A 22,282-nucleotide genomic window follows, 5' to 3' on the forward strand; every position below is an offset into this window, starting at 1 on the left:
TGCTCATTTCCTCTTCGATTGCCAGACACAACCCCGTTGCTGTATGTATGTATTATATGTATGTGCAATCATAATTTTCAATTAAACGGCATGAAGCCGCAAGTAGGCAGCCAGGCGGTTTGTTGCAAAAGAAAAAGAGCGGAAAGTCGCAACCTCGTGCTTAGCCTACTCAATCAATTTGCCACGCTACCCAACACTTAATCCATCGTTCAGCAAGGAATTATGCGCCGGGAACGCGATCAACACTGGGCACTTGCACTTTGTGGCCTCTCTCTCACCGCGCGATGCTCAGTAACTGCCATGGAAGCGTTATATAATTTAATCAGCGCCTCAGTTGCGCTTTACCGTTATGCAAAAATGCAGCATGAACGTGGCGATTTACACTTACCTCGGTTAGGGCGCGTAGGAACTTTAACTTTTTTTGCAGCTAAGTGAAGTATACACACACTGCTTTTGGTTTTGCTATCTTTGCTCTAACTAATCATAACTTTAATACCGTTTGTGGCTTTCATAACGTAATACAAGCGATGCGGCAAACTACCAGGCGAATACGTTCGCGGTATACAGATCGCCACCGTAGTAGATGCTGAACCGAGTTTTTTGATCTGGGTCCACATAATACTAGAAAGTTGCCAAATCTCACAAACTTTTAAGACAAAAGTACATATATAAGATATAAGAAGAGGCATATACATATAAGTGAAGTATAAGCAGAACAAGTTTAAGAAAGTTGGTAATATTTTTGAAGCAGGTTGCCACCTGTATATAATTTGTAATTCAATAAAATGTATTGCTTAAATAACTATGACAATATGGATACAAAAATTCGAGTTTAAGTTTATTTTTCAATAGGGTTGCCACTTTTGCCATGTTATGTTCTTATAAGCATATCCGTTGAATCTGTACTAAGAAAAAATGTGTTTTAAAGAACCGAAAAAACAGCAAATGTGTTTTTTTTGCTTTGGTGAGGGGTGCAGGAAAACCTAACGTTACACCACAAATCTGGCAGGGCAGTCATCTTCACGCTGCGGCTTTATTATTTTGTAATATTTATGACTTGGCAGCAGTCGCTGTGGTCATTATTTCATCATTCTTCAGGGTGTCTTGGCTGAAAAAGTTTCCTGCTTTCATATGAAAACAGAATGCCGCCTTCCCCGGCTTTGGAATTACAGCATTACAAGATTACAGGCGCTTCCATTTGGTTTTGTGCGCGTTCTCTTATCTAATGATGACATGCTCAGTTCATTTATCTTATTCGCAGGAACCGCAAGTCCACGAAGAGACATGCCATCAGTGCCCACAGGCAACAACAGCCGTTACATTTTGTTTACTCATATTATTTTTTATTTCCTTAGCATAGTTGTAGTCGTTGTATTAGCTTGTAGTGGTACGTGTTAAGCTTATCTGCTTGTTTGCGAACACGCCCTGGCCACCATTAGTTTTCTGTTCGCCCTGCACTGCTGTTGCAAATATCTGCTAGCGGTTTTTGCATGTTTTGATTTTATTTATTTTCTATTGCGTTTTAATTTTTTTGTATTTTTATTTCCAGTGAAAACAAGGCTGCAACAACCAACACTTTTTTTTTTTGTTGTTGACATGTCGGCAGAGCTCCGCCAGCAGCTGTTGTGTGTGGCCTGCAGCGCTGAATGTTCCGTGAATGCGGGCGCGCTTTTAAATAAATCATAACTTTGTATGCACAGCGCTTTTTGCGGCACTTCTCTACTCTCCGCTGTTAGCTGTGTGAGTCACGTAGTTCATAAACAAGCAAGGGGTGCGGAAAAAATTATCTCTGCATTGAAAAAACGGCTCTTGAATGAAATGGAGGAACGGGATGCGATATGTAATTCTAAAAAGTATGTTCCAAACTTGACAGTGCGCTGATTTATGTAATGTGTCGAGGTAAGTAGCTGCTACTGCAGATAATGGTCAGCCAGCGGCTGTCGTGCAACGTGCCCTTTCATCTGCGGGTTATTTCGTCATGTCATTAGCATGGTACCAGCAGTTAACTGTTATCACATATCCTTTTCGCGAACCAAGAACTTGCAATAAGCGCGATATACATATGTGTATATAAACTGGAAAATTACGCTAACAAGACGTTAATAACCAAAACAAATTGCATATATAAAACCTCGAGCCACTTAAGCATTACATTCACATTTCATAATGAAGCAACTAGAAAGCGCCTGTAGGTATGCTTGATATAATAGCATATATTGTCTTGATATTTTAGAACACTTAAAGATGTACATACATTTGAGCATGCTGGGATGATACTAGCAAAAGATATCTTATTTTTATATTTTTATGCTTTAAGAGTTTGTTGATTCACTTACATTTATGGTATATGTATATAGTGTGTAGTAGTTTCTCGAAGAACTGTGTCAGCTTATAAACATAATGTTGTCTCGGTAACAGATTATGCAATACGCTTTGGCTCTTAAAAATATTCTCTTTCTACAAATAAACACCCAAATAACCTGTAACTATTGCTCATAGTGCCTTGAGTTATGCCTCGAACTTAAACAATTTGAACTTCAATATTATTTTTCCAACGCAGCTTAAATTGAAAGCTATTAACTGTTTCATATTGTCCAGAATTTTACGAATTTACTTCAATCAACCGAATTCCATTATTTATTGTAGAAAATTACAAATTTAATTTAATAACACATATGCATACGTATGTGGGCTATACACATGTATACATGTATCAATTTCCATTGAATTCGTCAAGCAGAAAATGATAAAATGTTAAAATTTAATTAAAGTCACCTAAGGGCATACACGAGTCTGTTATTTTTGAATAAATCTTCGTGTAGATGCATGAATATACGCGAAAATATAACCACAAGCGCATATACGCAATTAAACGCATATACATACATACATATGTACCTATTTACACATTTCGAGTTATTATTGCAGTTTAAGTATGGAGTATGAGTATTGAAACCAGCGCCTAAAGGTAGGCAGTAAATGATTTTGCCTGCTTGCATTATTATATTACCGACGACTTTGAAGAAATATTTAACTCAATTGTCAACAAAGAGTCTCACAGTATTTTACAAAAATAAAAAGATCAAGGTTTAAGATGAAATGACTGCGTGTGTGTGACAGCAGATATGTTTATTAATGGCTTTTTTATTTATTTTTCTATATGTTTTCCATGTTGTCTACTTTCAAGCGTTTCTCCGTCACGGAATGAATGTTTACCGCAGTTTATTAAATTAAGTAAAACAAACAAACATCAACATGCCGCCGGAGGGTAACAAAGCAACATAAAACGAAGAAGAAAAAGCAGAGCTGAAACTGAAACTGAAGTGCCAAATACCGAGCAAGATTTAAGAGGAACACGTTGAACAGCCAGCTCACGCGGGAATATTCTTCCACAATTTTTATGTATTTGTTTTTTTATTTGCTGTTGCTTTTCTTTGTATATGCTATTATATTTTAATATTATTTTTTCTAATTTCAACTTTTTAGTGAATTCACTTGTGAGTGCAAAATCAAACTAGCATACCTCTAGGCGCGACAAGCATTTGCAACGCAATTATTGTGTCATATATCGAATGTGTGGGCTGAAATGAAATCTGTGTCCGTCGAAACGTAATTATAAAAGTGTTTAATAGCACCAACAGCCGAAAAGGAAAACAAGGAACAATTCTATTGTGATTTATTTTTACCCAATTACCCACCGAGAAATGCCTTTATAAACCGCATTAAATAGTATTCAATAAAATATAAAAAGTGCTTAAATGTACGAGCTTCCCTACCTGAGCAAAGTGTAGACTGACTCCTGACACAGTCGAGTTCACTAGAAGGACCTGTTCATGCTACACTGGGTAGTGGAAGTTACACAGCAGAAATTCCACTAGAGCAAAGCATGCCTTTAGGCAAAACAGCGCGTGTGTCGTTCTGCACAGTAACAACTTCTGTGAATGAAAATGCACAAAACGAAAGTGAGAATGCTTTTTATTTTTCTCTTGCTTTGCTTTTATCTCCTTTCGGTGTATGAAAATTTAATTTCACACAATCTCGTACAGCCATGTGATTTAATGTCATAGCCTACTTTTAGGCACTCGCATTTTTTCAAGCAATACCACTAAAGTGTATGTAATTCCAGGGCTTTTAGCAAATTAATAAAGCCGATGCTTTTATTTTGCAGCAGCCGCTAAGTAATAGATGATGTAGAATAAACAAATTAGTGAAATAAAATGAAAATTCAAAAAAAAAAGTTGCAAAGCTATATAAAAAGGTTGTGGCTTGTATGGTAAATCCCATTATGGCGGTTACCATAGCGAATTTCGTAAAATTTATGGCGGCGAAGGCAGTAGCAACAGTAGTGTACAACAGTAGGCAAGCAGAAAACTGTGGACTGTGCATTCAAGGACGAAATCGAACGAGCAACGCGTGTGGTGGAAAAAATATGCACAACGAATTGAAAACCGAATAATTTTTTTGAGTGAATATGCAATTTCAAATATGGAACGAAACATTTTCTAACTACATATACATATTATTAGCAATTTCAATTAATTACAATATTCGCTAGACTAAAATAGAAGTAAAAATTTGTTGCACAGATATTATCTGGAAAAGCATGAAATGGAATAATATCAATTCTTATATAGCGATAGTTACATATACCTAATTTAAGTAGTACTCAACTCTGTTTACACCAGAGTCACTGAGCAAAACCATAGATATTTCAGTGAAATTCTAAACCTAAATTTGCGTTCATCTAATCCATTATTTACTGTGAAAACACTGGATTGTAGGCACCATTTAGGCTTTTAGTTTATTATGAATTTCCTATAATTATTATACCATGATAGGCTAACTCTTACACACACACACTCACACACTCCCACATAATTCAAAATAATATAACTTGTTCTCTGCAGCATACTTTCAAGATGCTCAAGCACATGTGCGCCCAGGCGTATGTGGCACAACACTTCGACTTGCAAAATGCTTACTAACACACAAGCTTAGTTAATGCATGGACGAGTGCGAGCACGCACATATCTACAATTGCAGCTATGAGTGCATGAGTGCAAAATGTGTTGGAGATTCTGTAATTCCACACTAAGCCAGAGTAGAGTAGGCGTGTCGCTTGTTAAACAGGGAGTGTATACAAGATTTTTAACGGCATTTCCATTGACAATTGAGGTAGAGGTAAATTGCTAAAGCATTACAAATAAGTAAAAAGAGCATGTCAAGAGGCTATAAAAATAAACCAAGAAGTCTCTATAGGTTCAATTAGGTTGCCGTTAGTCATAAAGACTTAGTATACATAATTCTCGATAATGCTTGAAAGCAACGATTCAACTGAGGCACATGAAAAAATATAAGCTCTTCCTAGAAAGCTATAAAATTACTGCTTTATGGAGGCGCTTATCTGAAGATAAATCAAGCGATTTAAACACCCTGTTATGTATTTCTCAAATCTCTAATTTATACTTACTTACATATTTGTATATGTATAATACACTCAACACACACACGTACGTAAAATAATTGCCTTTTCTCCAAGTTTTGTATGCCACTTAGCACTTGAATTAGGCCGAACATTACACACTCACAAAATGCCTACAAACATAAATTCATGCAAGCATACATACAAACACATTTATGTATAAGCAAATGCCTATATGAATGCAGGCATATATTCGTACCTGGTTGCACATGCACACATTGGACGCTACATATTTAATTAAATAAGTGGTCGGCCGACAAGCCGAAATCGCACGAGGTAATAGCAGATATAGACCACAATGATGCCGGCGTCGCACACTGCTTATTAAATGCAGAAGGCCAGTTGCTTGCCTGCCACATTAGCAGGCGTCGCATTGCATACACACAGGCGCACACTCGCATACACATTGCCATTGAAGAAAAGCGAAAATGCAAATGCAAATGCGCCTGCGAAGGTAAGCCTACTTTTGGCCATTGACTTGGGTGCCGCCTGCAGTGCAGTGCAGCGGAGGCTGCTGAGATTATTTTATTAAAGCGCACTTGTACTTACATTTGCATAAATAAATGTCTATAAAATTTAGCATATAAATATAAAGTTGCGCATTCCGATTTTCATGCTGGAAGCGGAGCAGCACTTGTGACTCATTTTACAAATTGCCAAATGAGCTTTTAAAGCTTGTTGAGGATGTAATTTTTAATTTCATAAAATTTAGTGCAGTCTTTGATGCGTATTCGCATATTCCACAAAACCAGCATGTACCTTTGCAATAGGTATTCAGTACTTTGCAATATGGATTTTATTTAAATGTGTGAGTCACCATTTTTTATGCACTATCTCTATTGTCTGTTTGGTTTTCACCCTGTGGGTAGGGAGGACCCCTTAGGTTCGGGGGGGAAACCGAATATACCTGCGGTAAGGCACGCCTGTCGTAAGAGGCGACTAATATCCTGGCTACCAGTCCAGAGCCGTATGGAAGCTCAACTGGTAGTAGTTTCGGCTACGAGGTCTGACCAGGGACTTAATTCTGGTACCACGGGGAGCAGTAGCCTTTGGAGGTAACTCCAATCTTGTCAGTTGAATGTGGAGTTACGTTGCAACCGGGTGCCGGACCCAAAGTACAGCAGAGGTTTTAGATGGGCCTTGAACCCTACCAAGGTGGTTAGTGTGTCCATGCCACACTGCCAATTGGTACTGAAAATGCTTAGCATTCTCAGGGCGCTGATCAACGCATTGTTTTGATCCGTTGTGCTTTTGAGTGCCGTGGAGTAAGGCTGTCGTCAGCAGGTACCCACGTAAAACACACCGGATGTTGTCTGTTTGGTTTTGGCCTAACACCCCTCATAATTATATTACTCCTCCTCGCTTGGCCATCGCCTGTGCTACAATTCAGCTAATACTGCGCCCCAAAGCTCGCCAAAATCAAAGATTCGCACATTTCATGGCACTGCTGAGAATTTTCACTGCCACACTGGCCGCTTTCTGTCTGACTTCGAAGTCAGCAAACGTCATATATCAATTTTAAGCCTTTTATCACTTACCACTGCTTTTCGGTTTATTTTATATTCATTTTCTTGTGTGTTTGCGGCGATTTATGTTATATTTCTGTTTTGGACCATTTCCTACTCATTAAAATTGTCAGTAAATTTCCTCTTTCAGTTTCCGGCAGGAAATTCCACAATCGCCTGTTGAACTGTTAACGGTTATTTTATGAGTGGATTTATTAATATATTATATTTCCAACTGCTGCAGGTTTTCGGGCATATCAAATGACTTTGCTATAAACCAATGGAGAATTTCAGATCACTTTATTCGAAGAAATGAAACAGTTAACCTAAAAGTTCTCTCTTCAAGTATCAAAATATGAAAATCATGCCAACAAATTTTATCTGGATAGTTTTCCAAGGACTGAAATGAATGTGTCACATATAAGTAAATAGATCCTTATCTTGGGAATTCATGAAGTCATGAAGTACCCACCTTCTTATGTGATTAAGTTGAAGAGCTTGTAAAATGGAATGAATATATTAATATATTAACTATTTTCAAATTAAATCATGTCATCTTCACTAAAATCGTAAGAGAGAGCCCAAAAATTTATAACAAGCCCTAAAATTTTCTTGAAACTTGTACATAGGTTAGCAGGCAACTATTAGCCAGCATTAAATAAATGCTAGAACATACTTATACGCATATATGAATACAACAACTAGTTGCAACATTTGCTTTGAGAACAAATCGTCGGGAATTCACATACACTTTGTGCCGAGAGCCAATACTTTTTGTTATAAAACAATTTATATTATATAAATGCCCAAAGCAAACATAAATTTACACAAGCACACACCGACACGAGTTTCTTTATATTTCTACAGCAACAACAACCTACGCTAGCGGGCGCCTGTGTGGCGTAACGGAAGCCCAGCGTGTGTGGCAAGAGTTTTGCTTTCGCCTGCCTGTTGGCACTCTGGTTTCTGGCATTTAATTTCATTTCACTTCAACTCCCAACTCAATGTCCAACTGTGCTTGGACTTGGACATGGTCGTGGACACGGACTTTTACTTTTACTTTGCAACTGCAAACGTTTTAGAAAAGTTGCAACATTTGCTTTCGTTGCTTTAACTGTACATAACCCTTTAATGCTTGAATGCGAAAAGTTTACTTTGAAACTCGCATGATACTTTGGAATGCCGAAATGAAATTAAACTAAAGGAAGATCATGTAATTCGAAAGAAACTTAAAAACGTTTGCTTTTACATCTAATAGCAATTTATTCATGAATCTATAAGCATATGAAAAGTTTAGGCGCTTTTTATAGCATCAACTTATTTTAGTTTTCCACAAAACAATGCTGAAATTATTGACTAAACTTAGCCACGGACTTGTAGGCACCTTTGACTTATACAAACACACATATACATATATACTACATACATACGTACATATGTATGTATGTAGGTACATACATATATATAAATATAAATATCTGAACATTTAGTAAACACTTGCAATTCTATCAAGTTTAGTTTATGAAGCATTGCAAAGGCATTGCTAATTCAGCGCCGCTATCAGTAATCCCGAAACTGCGGGATCATATTTTCGGGATCCCGATTTAAACGTGGGAATTTTGGCTGAATTTGTTTATAATCGTCTCTATTTTCAGCATCAGAATTGCATAACTCCGAAATCCCGATTTACTATTTTTAAACCCCGAAACTTCGGGCTTGTGATGGGAAGTAAAAGCATATACAAATGTTTCTGTGCTTAACAGCATTAATAGCATAATTTGCAATAGTTTCCAATAAACACCGCCCTTTCCCACAGGTATGTTAATAGGTGTGGCTTAAGGCAATAAGTGCAACAACACACATACACATACTAGACAAGCAAAGCTTCACAGACATACACCCACACATATCTACGAAAGCAGAATTGTCAGAAAATGTGAACTTAAGTTAGGTGTAATTAATTTCCAATTAAATTCCTGAGAGCTTTAAATAAACACATACATACATATAAACACATATGTACTACATACACTTTTGTTTGAAAGCTTTCCGTCTGAATGACATTTACTTAAGAAAATTCTGTGTTTCAGCATGGCATACTATACATCCAATCGTAATCTTGTGGTCACCTATACATTTGAGTACATAAGACGAATGCGCAGACAATTAAGATAATTAAGATTTAGTGCAAATGAAATTTAGCCTAAAATATCTGAGAAAAGTGAAGAAGCTTTCAAACTTATTTCAAATAACTGAAACTTCTGACTCCCAAAAACGCAAAGCGTTCATTTCAGCGAAGCAGATAATTTTCGCTTTTCCTTAACATTGTTCTAACATTTTTGTAGCTTTCCAGTATTCTGTTGTGTAACTGAGTGAGCTTAATTTTCATTAACAAACCCCGATTTACACACACTTTCCTGAAACCTTGTAGCGAAGCTAGATTGATGTGAATTTTTTCTGTATAAATATAACTTACCAAATAAGTGCAACGCTGCGTATGAGTAACGCGTTAACAACCACGGGGCATATGAGTGTTCTGAAAAGCAGTGGTGAATTCATTTCAGCTGGTGTTCGGCGGTTTGAGCAAATCAAGGCACGGCATAAACCGGTTTTACCACTGCACGCGTCCTTGGCTCGAACCACTACCAAACCGCCCTCTGAAAGCTTTGCTCTCCCTTTCAGTTTTTCTGCGCGAAACGCAGCTAGTATGTGCGAGACATGTCCCGACCTCCTTCCTCTGGTTCCAATTCAACTAACCACCAACACAAAAAAATCGCAGTTAATTAGTGTTGCCAGTGCGAACTTTTTTATTGCATGCATTCACCTTTCGACTTTTCACGTTTTTTTTCAACAAGCGACAACAAGGTAACAAGTGCTTTGACAATGGCTATTGTTATTGTAATTAGTCGTAAGCTAACAACTTTGCAATTTTTTTTTTCCAAATTGTTTTGTTCATGAGAAAAGTTTACCTGACATGGTCACAGGTGAAGTGGCGACCTGCGATAGGGCGGGAGGTCAAATGAAGAGACGTTTTTGCGAAAATAGGTCACTGACATTACAAAAAGGCCGCCAGCAATCAGAACTAAGCTTATCATCATATATGGTAAGCTACTAAGGTGAAGCACAAGTGGACTATTAGTAGAATGTTTGATAAATTAATTTCTTTTTGATCTGTAATTACTGGTTTATTTTTTGCAAACCTTCGTAATGAGTGAAAGCGCATTGTTAAATGTACCTGAAGCAGTTATATAAATAAACAGTTTTCACCCCCAGTGAATAGCTATAACCAGCCTCGGATGAGAGAAATACACAGTTTACATAACCTAAAAACACAACCGCCAAGCAAAGACGAAGTCAAAGTCTCAAGGGCTTTCACACTTTCAATAAATTTAACCGTTGCGATTGATGAGACAAGCTTACATTGTGTGGCTGATAAACGCACGTACTAAGGCCAACAACCGTGCAACTTCTTTACCTGCACCGTGCCACATAAGTGCACTTAGGTGCTTGCAATACACGGCATAAACAAAGCAGCGTTAAAACGGCACGTCAACTGCTTCGCTATTTTGCATTTCGGCGTAAACCGTTAAGTGTCCAATTTTTCTTTTACGCCCTGCCACAGCATGCTTTACTATCAACGCGCGCATAACTTACAAAAAGTCACACACTTTATGTCGCACTTACGTCGAAAACTTGTGCGCTGTGTGGCACAATAACACAAACATGACAACAAAAAGGATAGAAGATAAAAACAGCAACATATGAAAACACAAAACGGCAATAGCGCAACAATGTCGACGCCACACAGTGTTAGTGTGAGGTGGGCGGCAGGACGAGCAGCAGATTGGAGGTGGCGATGGGCGGATGGCGCAGAGCATTTAAAGCGCATATTGGAAAATTGGAATTGCGAGTGCAATACAAAGCGAAAGATATGTGCGTGCGCGCATATTTGTTGCAAGGTTCGTAAGTGGCAAAGTGCTAAAGTGGCGTTGAAGAGGTTATAAATTACGCGTCGATAGCAAAACTTTCGAGCGCTTCGCTTTTGCATGCATTTATGAGGTTGTGTGTGTGTGTGTGTCCGTGCGTGCTGGAGAAACAAAGGTAAAAAGTGGCGTGAAGATTCAACAATAGCGTCGATGCACGCTTACAACCTGTATGCGCGCTTGCTTGGCGCGCGTAGTTTAGCTGTCGCTATAAAATGGCGCTCGAATTGCAATGGCAGGGAAGGTTTCCAGGAATGCCAGATTGCTTGGCGTTTGCGGTAGTTCCAACTAGAAAAAGTTAACGAAAGAGTGCGGAAATAACGGTAAAAAGTATAAAATTAATGACACTCAACGAAATATTCTCAAGTAGGTGCAAATATATTTTCCATGCGATCTATCTTTTCGGTTTAACAATTTATTTGACAAATATTGCGATTTTATGTCTCGGCAACAACAAATGCACATAGCAGATTTCTTATTGTAAGCGGCAGTATGCTCTGCATTAAAACAGCAATAATTTTCCCCAAAATGAAATGTGGCATAAAATGTACTTAAAACGATCAGTATGCTTAATGACGGGAACTTTAACTATAATTCAGCACACTCTGCTAACATAAACCTATTCAGCGTTACATTCAGCAACATTATTCACTTACCTCATACCTCGTTACATGAAATGTTCGTACAAAATCCTGGTATTAAGAGTTAATTCGTCTTTTCGCCAACACACGTCGCAAGTATTGGCATATTAATACTAATGCTATGTGTGTAATAACGCTATAATCGGCCTTAGGCCACACATGGGCAACAGTAGTAACAGTTTTAGTGAGCACATTTATATGCCTTACGTGTAAATCGTATTTAACTAAAGTAACTGTAATATATTTATGGATTCGTAGATTCACATAGGGCACAACGAAATGCTTTCTTCGAACCAAATTCAATTTCACTCCATCATCACGGGCATTGTATTGGCCGTATTCAGCTTAATGCTTGCTGTAACTTTGCACTGGTATGTGTTAATGCGCCTAAAAGCTGGCAACATTTAATTAATGGCGATTAAACGCAAAGCTTACTACATCCACAACTGTTTTCAGGCATTACCCCCACAAATCTAACCACACAAGCACACTTCGCTTTTTGATTTGGTGGGATTTTGTTGTTGGACATACATAACTTAGGTAGGTGCTCACCATGAAATTAATGAGCCAAAAAGTATGCCAGGTGGGCATTAGAAGTTCACTTTACATTGCGAAAGGATACATTGTAAATCGCCTATATGTAGAAAATTTGTGAATCGGATTGTTTGACCTTTTTTTTTTTTGAACACTAAGCTCGTATTACACTCATACTTCACTTGGAGACCTTAGAAATCAACGCGCCTGGGTGAAAGGAATTCTACATGAAGCCGTGAACGAATTACTATATACTTGCTCTTTCACGCACACGCAAGATTGACTGTGTAATGAAGCGAAAAAAATTAAAGGATTCCCGCAGACTGTCGCTGGAAAAAATCAAAATTCGCTAAGACAATTTGCAAGATTTCCGTATAGTGTGTGAATTTGACAGACAGACAGTCAGATCAAATCGAAAGGGGAAACAAGCGCTTCCAGTAAACAAGCAAAATGACAGCTGCCAAACGAAATCAATTGCTTTTTATCCTATTTTTTTAAAAGGTAGAAGAAAGAGTATAAGTGTAATAATGTAACCTGCCGCTTTGATCAGTTAACACCTGAGACCTATGCTACATTACAGCTGAATCACTGGAGCAAGGAAATCTCATGCAAAATGCCAAGCAGAGAGAGATAAAACAAAAGCGACAGCTGAAAAAAGTGGAGAGAAAGAACGAGGACACATTAACAAGCTTATGAACGGCTTACAAGAGGCTGTTATTCATGGGTGTGCATTTTTTATCAACTCAAAAGTTGTTGGTGTATAACGCTTCAAGGATATGTGCCGAAAGCATACAGTTTCGAAACTTTGTACAACCTGGGTTAACACATTGAAGCTTCTAGTTTTAATTTCCGCTTGCCGCAAAGCCTGCCGCCAAGGTGGAGTTAGCAGATGGGGCCTACACACATTCGCAATAGGAAATTGCAAAGAAATCGAATGCAAGTCAAAGGAGGCAAGGCAAACCAAAAGTAATAGAATATGGAAGGTAAGAAGCAAGGAGCTTCACACGCAGCTTTTGTGGGCAATAAGACGAAGAATTTATTGAGAGCTTTTGTGCGTGTGAAGGCTGAATAATTTCATGGAGGAAAGCGAGCAGATGCGTTGCTGATGGCATTATTTGGGGAGAAACAAACGTATTGATGAAGAGATTGAAGGTATTAGTGGCGCACTGAAGCCATTACAGGTGTTAGAGCTATTTTTTTGTTGCCAAATGTACTTAAGGAGTGGGAAATTAAAAAAAAACCCAACAACTGTCTTGCTTTATGTAAAATGACGAAAAGGAAAACAAAAACATAGGAAGAAAATAACGGCAATCCTCAGGAACGTTATATATGATTAGAAAGATTCAAACAACTCAAATACCTCTTAAGGTCTAACCATATGATACTTTAGGTGATTAAACGAATTAAATTATTCGGGAACTGTATTCACAACCTGTGGAGCATTAACTGCTGGCTTACAAATTGAAAAATCATAAACTACTCTAGGACGTACTTTAAAAATGTGCAATTTAGCCTCTATTTTTAAGCGCGCTAAAAGCATAGATTTCATAAAGGAGATAATTTTCCATCGCATATCTCTTAGAACCGCTCAAACATTACGCACACTTTGTTGCAAGTGAAATGATTTCAAATCGCAAACAAAAAGATTGCCAATTTGGCCCAGAACGTTTATAGGCGCCTCTCGCATCTGCACGAGGCACATACAAAATACATAAATTTCATAGAATTAATATATTTGCTTTTCCTGTGTGTATGCCACACTCACTCTATGTATATCATTCAGTTGCTCGCTCTTCTTCTGCCTCGTCTGCAACATGGCCAAGTGGCACATTTCAGTGGCACACAACGTGTGCAGCAAGCGCTTTGTTTGCGCAAGCAAATGTGCTTGCACTTCGGTGTGTAAGAATCGTAAAATGTGAAATTTTATGTTTCCATCGTCAAAACGCTCGTAATACTGTTATGTGTTTGCTATGTATAATCTACGCACGAGTCTTATTAATATTCTCATTATATGTTTTGTATGAATACTTGAACTGCATATCCACCAGGGCGGGTGTGGTACTTTTATGTCAACATAGGGAAAGCAACAATAGGCAGACATAACGAAAACGGTGGGTAAGAACTTACATGCATTCTTTCTTCAGATTTCTTAGTCCGACAAGCCTAAAAATAAGTGACTATGCGACTCTGAAAGTTGTGTTTAAAAAAAGAAAGTTTTAACTACACCATACATATATCGAATGCCACTCAATCGGGGTATGGTGTGGGGGCGTAGTCAGTTAGCAATTTTCCTTAAATGATGTTTCAAACAACCCCTTAATTGACTCAGTTAGTATTGTTGACAACATCGTTTTAAGTGTTTTGTTCACTGACCTTATTGAGGACTGATACCCCTATAATAATGAAAGCCGAAAAATAAAACTTAGTAACTCTGATAATGGTTCAGATTAGAGCACTTTAGATTGAAATGTTATCAAAATAATATGGAAATAGCAGCAGCATAAACTCATAAATAAACGTTTTGCTGATCGGATTATTTACGTAGGCAGGAAAGTCACAGGACCTTTAAGCGAACCTTACCTTACTACTAAGTAAGATTCTAAAAAAGTGCGTAAGGTTTCAATATCAAACTGGATTTGCTTCCGAACTGCTTCATGACCCACTAATTCTAAAAATAAAAATATAACCCAAATCAAAATACTATTACAATTGCAAAAACATATCATATAGTACGTCACATTTACGACATGGATTTTACGGAACATTGCACTGCTGTTAAATATACATTTCTCAGTCTGCCGCAGTACCAACTGCTCCATGACCATAATAACTGCGTGCTGGCAGTGCAGTGCAGTTTTACTTTGTTTCGTTTTGCTTTTTTTTTTTTTGCATTTTCGTTTGTTGACACATTTCACCTTTCGTGGCCCTCATTTTGACTTTATTGACCCCATGACAACGCTGTCGGCGCTCTAGCAACCAAACAGTTAGACAAACAGCCCGACAGCAATATCCGAAAGAGGCGACCGCATGTGACAGTCACTTGTCCTAGTCGGTGTCAGTGCACAAGTGAAATTTAAATTCTGGTTGCAACAAAAAAGCAAGAGCCAAACACCCTGCAGGGAGCAATACCTCTGAAAATATTTTTTTTTAGTACATCCAACTATACCTAATGAAACTAGTTCCAAATATCGTCAGTTCAGTTGCTTTCCACTACAGCAAATAGTACAAAAACTAGTTTTGAACTGGTTCATATGCCAGTAGTTCACATTTAATGAATTTTACAATGATCCCTGCAGGGATATTCTCATTTGCTCATATATGTACATAGATACACATACATATGTACACGTATGAACTGGCCGCAAGCTCGCTAAGCATTAAAGTTCTGCGGTTCGCTTGACAAACGTGGCAAATAATACAGAAAACACTAGGCACAAACACACAAACGAAACAAAAATAGAATAAACAAGTAAATTGAGTGCAACACATCAAGTGGTTGGTGGCGCCCCGTCTGTGTCTGTCGCAGGCATCGCCCGCGTCCCGTCGCACCAATGGCGCTTTAAAGCTGTTAGCAGCCGCGTGGCTGCACCAGTAATCTCGACCCGTTAGCGCCCGCCGTAGTTGTGTCTACAGTTCGCTCCAATTGACAGCACGCCATGCCGCACGTTTTCTTGCCGCCTTGCAACAGCTCCTCATTTTCACCTCGATTTCATCGCGTCTGTGTGAATGTCTTTGGCTTCAACGACGGTTGGCGCCTCTTCATCGGCATTTCTGCACTTCACTATTTGCATTTTCCGTTTTGCAATGATTTTTCGCTTTTATTATATTGTTTTCCATATCTTTTCTTTGTTTGCTCTGCCTGCCAGCCACAGAAGTAGCAGCAAAAGCAAAAAAAGCAATCAAAATTAAAAGAAATGCACGAACAAGCGAGAAAAATGCAAAGCAGCAATTTATTTCTTTATTTCATTTTGACTTTTTGTCTTTGTTTTTCATTTTTCTTCACACAATGAAATATTTGTTCGATTGTTGTGCTGTGTGTTTGCGCTTTTGTAGTTGTAGTTGTTGTGGCTTTGCCGGCTGTGTAGGTGCACTTGGTGCGAGCAGCATACAATCGCGACAATTTTTACACGAAGTCTGCATGTGTGTGTGTCGCCGGAGTGCGTGTGTGTGTGTGCGTGATATGTATTCTGCGTTTGTGGCTCGGCAAAAGTGGAGCAGGTCACATGGAAATTATTCCATTCCATTATATTTCACATTATTTTCCATACCTTTAACGTTTTAATCGTGCTCCCCATAGTATTTACGTTTCGATTTACGTCTGTATGTGTTTGATGTAATTTTATTACTTCTTTTAACACGATTCTCTTCTTTTAATAGTGAAATTGCATAAATTCTTTGCACTTGTTTTTGCGCTTAAATGCCATGCTCTGAAGCACAGTGGCACGTTTAGCGAAATTTGGTTATAAAAATATATAAGTTAAATAATTTAGTTAACAATTGGTAGGTTTAGCAGAATTAATTGGAGTAATCCGTATGAATTTGTGGCGATCTGCACACACACATATTAAAATACATCTACCGATTCGGAATAAATTTTATATACAGCAAGGATCCGCCAACTTGTCGGGGAGGTAACGGAATGACATGCCGAGAAACCCTGCTAAATTTAATGATCGAATCAAAATAAAGTGTTTTTATAACCGATTTCTGCTGCCGCCAAAACTTAATGAAACAGCGGTACCTAGTCGAGAGTTTTGTAGAGTAGACCGACCTTCAAAAGTATCATGATCACCTGTTTCTCAACCGATTTACTGAATTTTCGTTTTACTGTACTCAAAGAGAAGAATGGCAAGTTTTCTTTTCATAGATCAATATATTTACCTGAATAATAATTTATATTTTGGAAATGATGACCATCATACCTGCAAAATAAAAGAAATAGAGAACATTGTTAGTAATGTTTACAGTAAACGTACTTCGATAAAGTCTTCAAATATAAGCGAAATTTTTATACAAAATGGTTAATAAAATGAGAAAATTTTAATTTTGTCAAAATCCACAATATTCTCATTTTTTTGAAGAGTAGATCAAATAATTCTTAATAATTAAGCGATGAATGCTAGCAAAAGGTTATTTTATGAGAAATTCAAAGTTCTTCTGGAAGACATTAACCTTCTAGATAGCTCGTACTTGCAGCAGATTTTACACAGTTTAAAAAGGGTGCGAAAGACAAGGACATTTATGTAATAAACTATTAAATTCAACTAATCGATTTTTCTAAGAAGAATGCAACCCCTCCGAGAACAGAGTTAAGCTTAAACGCTGGAGTCAAATTTGCACATTTTCTCAACTACTGACAACCGCTTTCAACATCTAGGCTAGTCTTCGCTTCACTGTTGCGAGCACCTTGACCTAATTACTGGCAATCTACAAAGATGTAGCATGTATGCGTGCGTTTGTGCAATTGAAACACCACATGGCTGCGGTCGTATGTTGCAAGTTGCCGGCAAGATCCTTGGCGGCGCTTATTGGCAACTTGACTTTGCAGCCACGGCATAGCGAAATAATGCTCTAACAGTAAATATTGCAGCAATTGTATAAATATTTTCTTTATTGTGTGCACCAAATGCAATTGCGGCAACAACAAAAACAAGGATGCTGCCTGAACCCATTTACAATTGATAGAAATTTCTACAGTGAATGTGGCAAGGAAGAGGGTGGAGAATGCGAAGCGCATATGCTTATAAAATAATAAAAAATAAATGCAAAAAATACACAACAACAACAACAGTCGCAATAGTAAATGCACTTTATGAAAAACATTTTTGCTTCGAAACGAGCTATTGAGCAAAAGAGAGTATGTAGGTGACGCGGAGGTATGCAAAAATGTAGAAATACAGGCTAAGAAGTCATTCATACAAACACACATACAAACGCGCCCACACATATGTATGTATATTGTTCGCATATAGTGCATAAGTAAATGTCTGTCCGTACGTGCGTGTTCACTACTGTAGACCCACGCACTTACACTTGACTGAGTCACTAATACAGCAAAGCTTTGCTAAACGGTAATTCACGATAATTTTCTCAACACTCTCCACATACTGCCTCCCGCTTCCGCTTTTCATCATCACCTAGATGTTCGCCGTTATTTCAATATGGTGTACATTCGAACATTTCCACTTGGAATGCTGCAGTAGAGCTGCGCATGTGATATTGCTGCATATTTCTCGTCTGCTGCACTCGCTTATGTTGATGCAATACATGAGTAAAGTAGAACACTTACACCCCGGCCATTTCAATTCCTATAGTATTTGCGGATTTCTTTGTTAAGGTAATGCATATATGTATGTATGTATGGTCGCAATATTTAGCGTGGACTACAGATACGCCATTGTGACACAGTAATTTAGGTGTTTGTCTCTCGTAGAAATTTTGTTAGATGGCGCTATGTTAAAGGTATTCTAGACCATCCTTGCACCACTTGGCTCTTCGACAGAAAGAAAATCCCTACTAAATTAGACCTAGAACAACTGAAAATAACTCCATAAGATAAAAAAGAGCAAACAATTGCTGCGGAAATAGGCTTTACAAAGTAAAAACTACGTTAACAACCAGATGGTAATCAGAAAGAAAGGAAATAAGAGAACAGAATAGATAGTAACAAGAATACAACTAAAATTTAATAAGAAAATTTGCAAGAATCAAAGCCAGAGAAATACTTTAAGGTGTAAAACGGTAACCAGACAATCGAAATCCAAACAATTTTATATATACATATAATATATACAACTCATACACTGACCAACATATTCGGTATAAGGTTTGTTAGAAGAACGAAAATCATTATAAGTAGTATATGGGCGTTGAGGTAGTATCGACCCGATTTTAGCTATTTTTCTCAATACCACATGCTAAAAGACCAATCATATACAAGTAGAGTAAAGTCAGGCAAAAGTTCGAATATCCCCATATTAGTTATATAGTTGTCCTAGCCCCTATATAACTATGTAATATGAGGATTTTCAGACATTCGGCTGACTTTACTCTACTTGTATATGATTGGTTTTTTAACATTTGGTATTGACCCATATATCGCTAACGTACTAAACTATGTCGAAATCGGTTGCTCAGGTCCTTAGAAATGGGATTTCACCAAAAAGTGGGCGGTGTTAAGCCCATGGTCCAATTTTCACATCGGCCGCCATAAAGCTTTCTCATACCATCTCGGAGGTAAAATTTAATGTCGCTGGCGTATTCAGTTATTGATTTATTACTCTTTTAGTAGTTCTTAATGGTACCGTTATATGAGCAGTGAGCGGTGGTATCTTCCGATCTCATCCGTTTTCACACTGTCGATAGGAGTTCTTATAATATTTGTGATTAGTTTGGTTATTGTAGCTTTTCTGGTTTAGGAGACATGTACATTAAATTTATTAGAGGGCTGGGCCACGCCAACTTTTTCAAAAGTTATTGCCACCGGTGCCCCTTGCAACTGCGATTTTCTGTGCCAAATTAGAGTTTTATATCTTAATTTAGTACTTAGTTATGGGACTTTATAGGTTTTCGGTTAATGGCGTTTTGTGGGAGTGGCAATTGTACAAGTATGACCATCTACGAACTCGTAATTTTTTTTTGTACTAAGGAACCAGCGTACTAAGCTGCATCAAGATATCTCAATTTTTACTCAAGTTACAGCTTGCAGGACGGGCAGACAGACAGTCACCCGGATTTCAACTTCTCTCGTCATCCGGATTATTTATACAGATATATGTACATGGAGGTTGGAGTCATGTGTAGAAGTTCACGCAAGTGAGGAAAGTTCTCTGATCGCCAGCAGCTCACGACTTCCGGTTTTAGACCAAGTATCCTCTGGGTAGCCTAAGAACATCCGTTCGAAGTCGAGCTGAAGTGAGAAGGCGAAATATCCCCTACACAGGGTTGTGCACTGGGTTTGGGACCCGCCACGTAAAAAAGGACCCCAATGGATGAGGGCCCCCGTTTCATTATTTATACATACATAACCCTATATCTATCTCGCTTGGTCTTAGGTGATACATACAACCGTTAGGTGAACAAAACTATTATACTCTGTAGCAACAGCTTGCCAGATTACAATTAGATTTGAATATGTGAGCAAAGGAAAAACAGAATGCAAAACAAGGAAAGGAGCTTTTCATTTGGTAACTCCCATTTCCCCTAGCAAAAAAGAGATCTCCGTCACAACAACAAATATGCAAAACTATTGTGAGAAACGTATATATGTATGAATATATTTCAATATGTGGTGTTTCTTTTTAGACAACGGATATTTTCGCATGCCTTTGGCGAAGGACCGCCACAGCTTTGTAGAACTAAGGGCCACAGCTCAGATGCATTGGTTCAAGGTATACATATGAATTTTGCAATTTGGTTTTAATCCTTTGAGAGTGTGCTGCCAAGCACTATTTTTTTATAGTGTTCCTTAGTTTTTCCGTCAACATGCTCCTTTATCTCCTCTTCAAATAAATGCTCTCTACATAAACTTTTGGTTTCACTTGAAGTTTTGCTTATTTCATTTGCCATCCCCTACCACCGCCTCCGTTGCGGCGCACTAAAGAGCAATCAAATATTAATTTAATTGGCATTTGTGGCCGAACTTTGTTTACTTTGTGTTGCGTTTATTGCTTTTTGCGCTCGCATTCCTTGCGTTGCGTCATGCGGAGAACACTAAACCAAGTTGCTGTGCGTGTTTGCTTGAGTAATTTCCTACAAAGTATTACTAAATTCGCAAAAGGTAAATTCTAAATTAAAATATATAAATATGTAGACCAAATAGCCGGCAAAATATTAATAGCATCGATGGTTCTCAGTGCGAAAGTTGTTTCTGCAACAAATAAATCAAGCTGAAGAACGTAGAACACTTTGTAGAAATTGGAATAAAAGCAAAGACCTCTCCACAAATTGAGTGCTGGCTAAACATTTCTCATATATTCAAATGTATTCTATTTTATTAAAGAATGATACGCACACATACATGCACAAAACCATAAAATAGAATTGAAAATTGATAAATTTCAAAAGGAATTCTTAGTTCTGGACTTGAATTTGAAGTTCATAACACAATTAAATTTTGCTCTTAATTAATAAATTACTCGCAATTATTATGCAACCGGGAGCCTTTCGATATTAAATCAGCGTGAGAAAATGAATATGAAGCCAATTACGAGCGACACACGGTTCGGCTCTGCAACAACAAACTTGGCACTTTTTGTTGTTGTCTTTGCCAGAATGCTGTTTAATGACGCGGCATGGTCACAATAACAAATACAAATGTATGCGAAATGAAGCGACCAACAATAACAAAGCAGATGCTAAAAGCAAGCATAGAAAAGGACTTGCCAACGACACACAATAAAGAAACGGCGCTCCGAGCCGTCCTTTTGCAACACATAGATATGACCGCCTTTATATGTATGCGTATATGTGTGATGTAGCGCGAATGTTCGGCAATTGACAGTTCGTGCGAGCATATTTACTCCTAAAGGGTTAAAAACCGCAAAAGCAGCCAACTGTCCAATTAAGCTGTCATGGGTGTGGCAATGACCAGTAGTAAATATACCGCGAACGACGTTCGCACCCGAGCGAAAAACAGAAAGTGGAAAAAGCGAATCAGCAAAACGCCAGCAACAAAATTACGCATTTTCACACAAGCCAGAGGCAATTTGAGCCATTAGCCGCCGAGCTTGGTTGAGTTGAGAGGATGATATAAAATATGTTTGCAGATTGATAAGCACGCATCGGCACAGTGCCGCAAGACTGCTCCTACAGAAAGGTTTCACCCGAGGGGGTTAGAGTGTTAGCTGTGAAACTGGCGAACATGCGGGAACGTGAGACTCAACCACTAGAGTTATATGAAACGTGGACTATTATAAGGGTTATCCCTATGTATATACTTAGTTCCGAACTCAATATTGTACGAAACTTTTACCTGGATTAAAAATTAATTTCCTTTATATCCATGAGTCAGAAAGATAACACCCGAGTTCGTATACCAAGGGCTAGTAGGGCACGAGATCCGCCAAATCCAGATCTTTATATTTTAGGAGATCATGTTTAAAAATATTAGGTTTATCGACCGATATCCGATATCGT

General features: G+C 38.1%; 1 protein-coding gene across 2 annotated transcripts in view; it reads right to left on the reverse strand.

The window, feature by feature from the left end:
- Nucleotides 1-22,282, reverse strand: part of LOC120770974 (furin-like protease 1) — a 264,355-nt gene that overhangs the window by 164,859 nt on the left and 77,214 nt on the right. The window contains exon 2 of one of the 2 annotated variants that reach the window (XM_040098722.1): nucleotides 17,027-17,067. The exons of the other annotated variant lie outside the window; for it this stretch is intronic. The gene's annotated coding sequence lies outside the window, so the exon portion shown is untranslated. The remainder of the gene's footprint in view (nucleotides 1-17,026; nucleotides 17,068-22,282) is intronic. 2 annotated transcript variants of the gene reach the window in all.

The sequence above is a fragment of the Bactrocera tryoni genome, chromosome 1 (genome assembly GCF_016617805.1).
Source record: "Bactrocera tryoni isolate S06 chromosome 1, CSIRO_BtryS06_freeze2, whole genome shotgun sequence".
NCBI lineage: Eukaryota > Metazoa > Arthropoda > Insecta > Diptera > Tephritidae > Bactrocera > Bactrocera tryoni.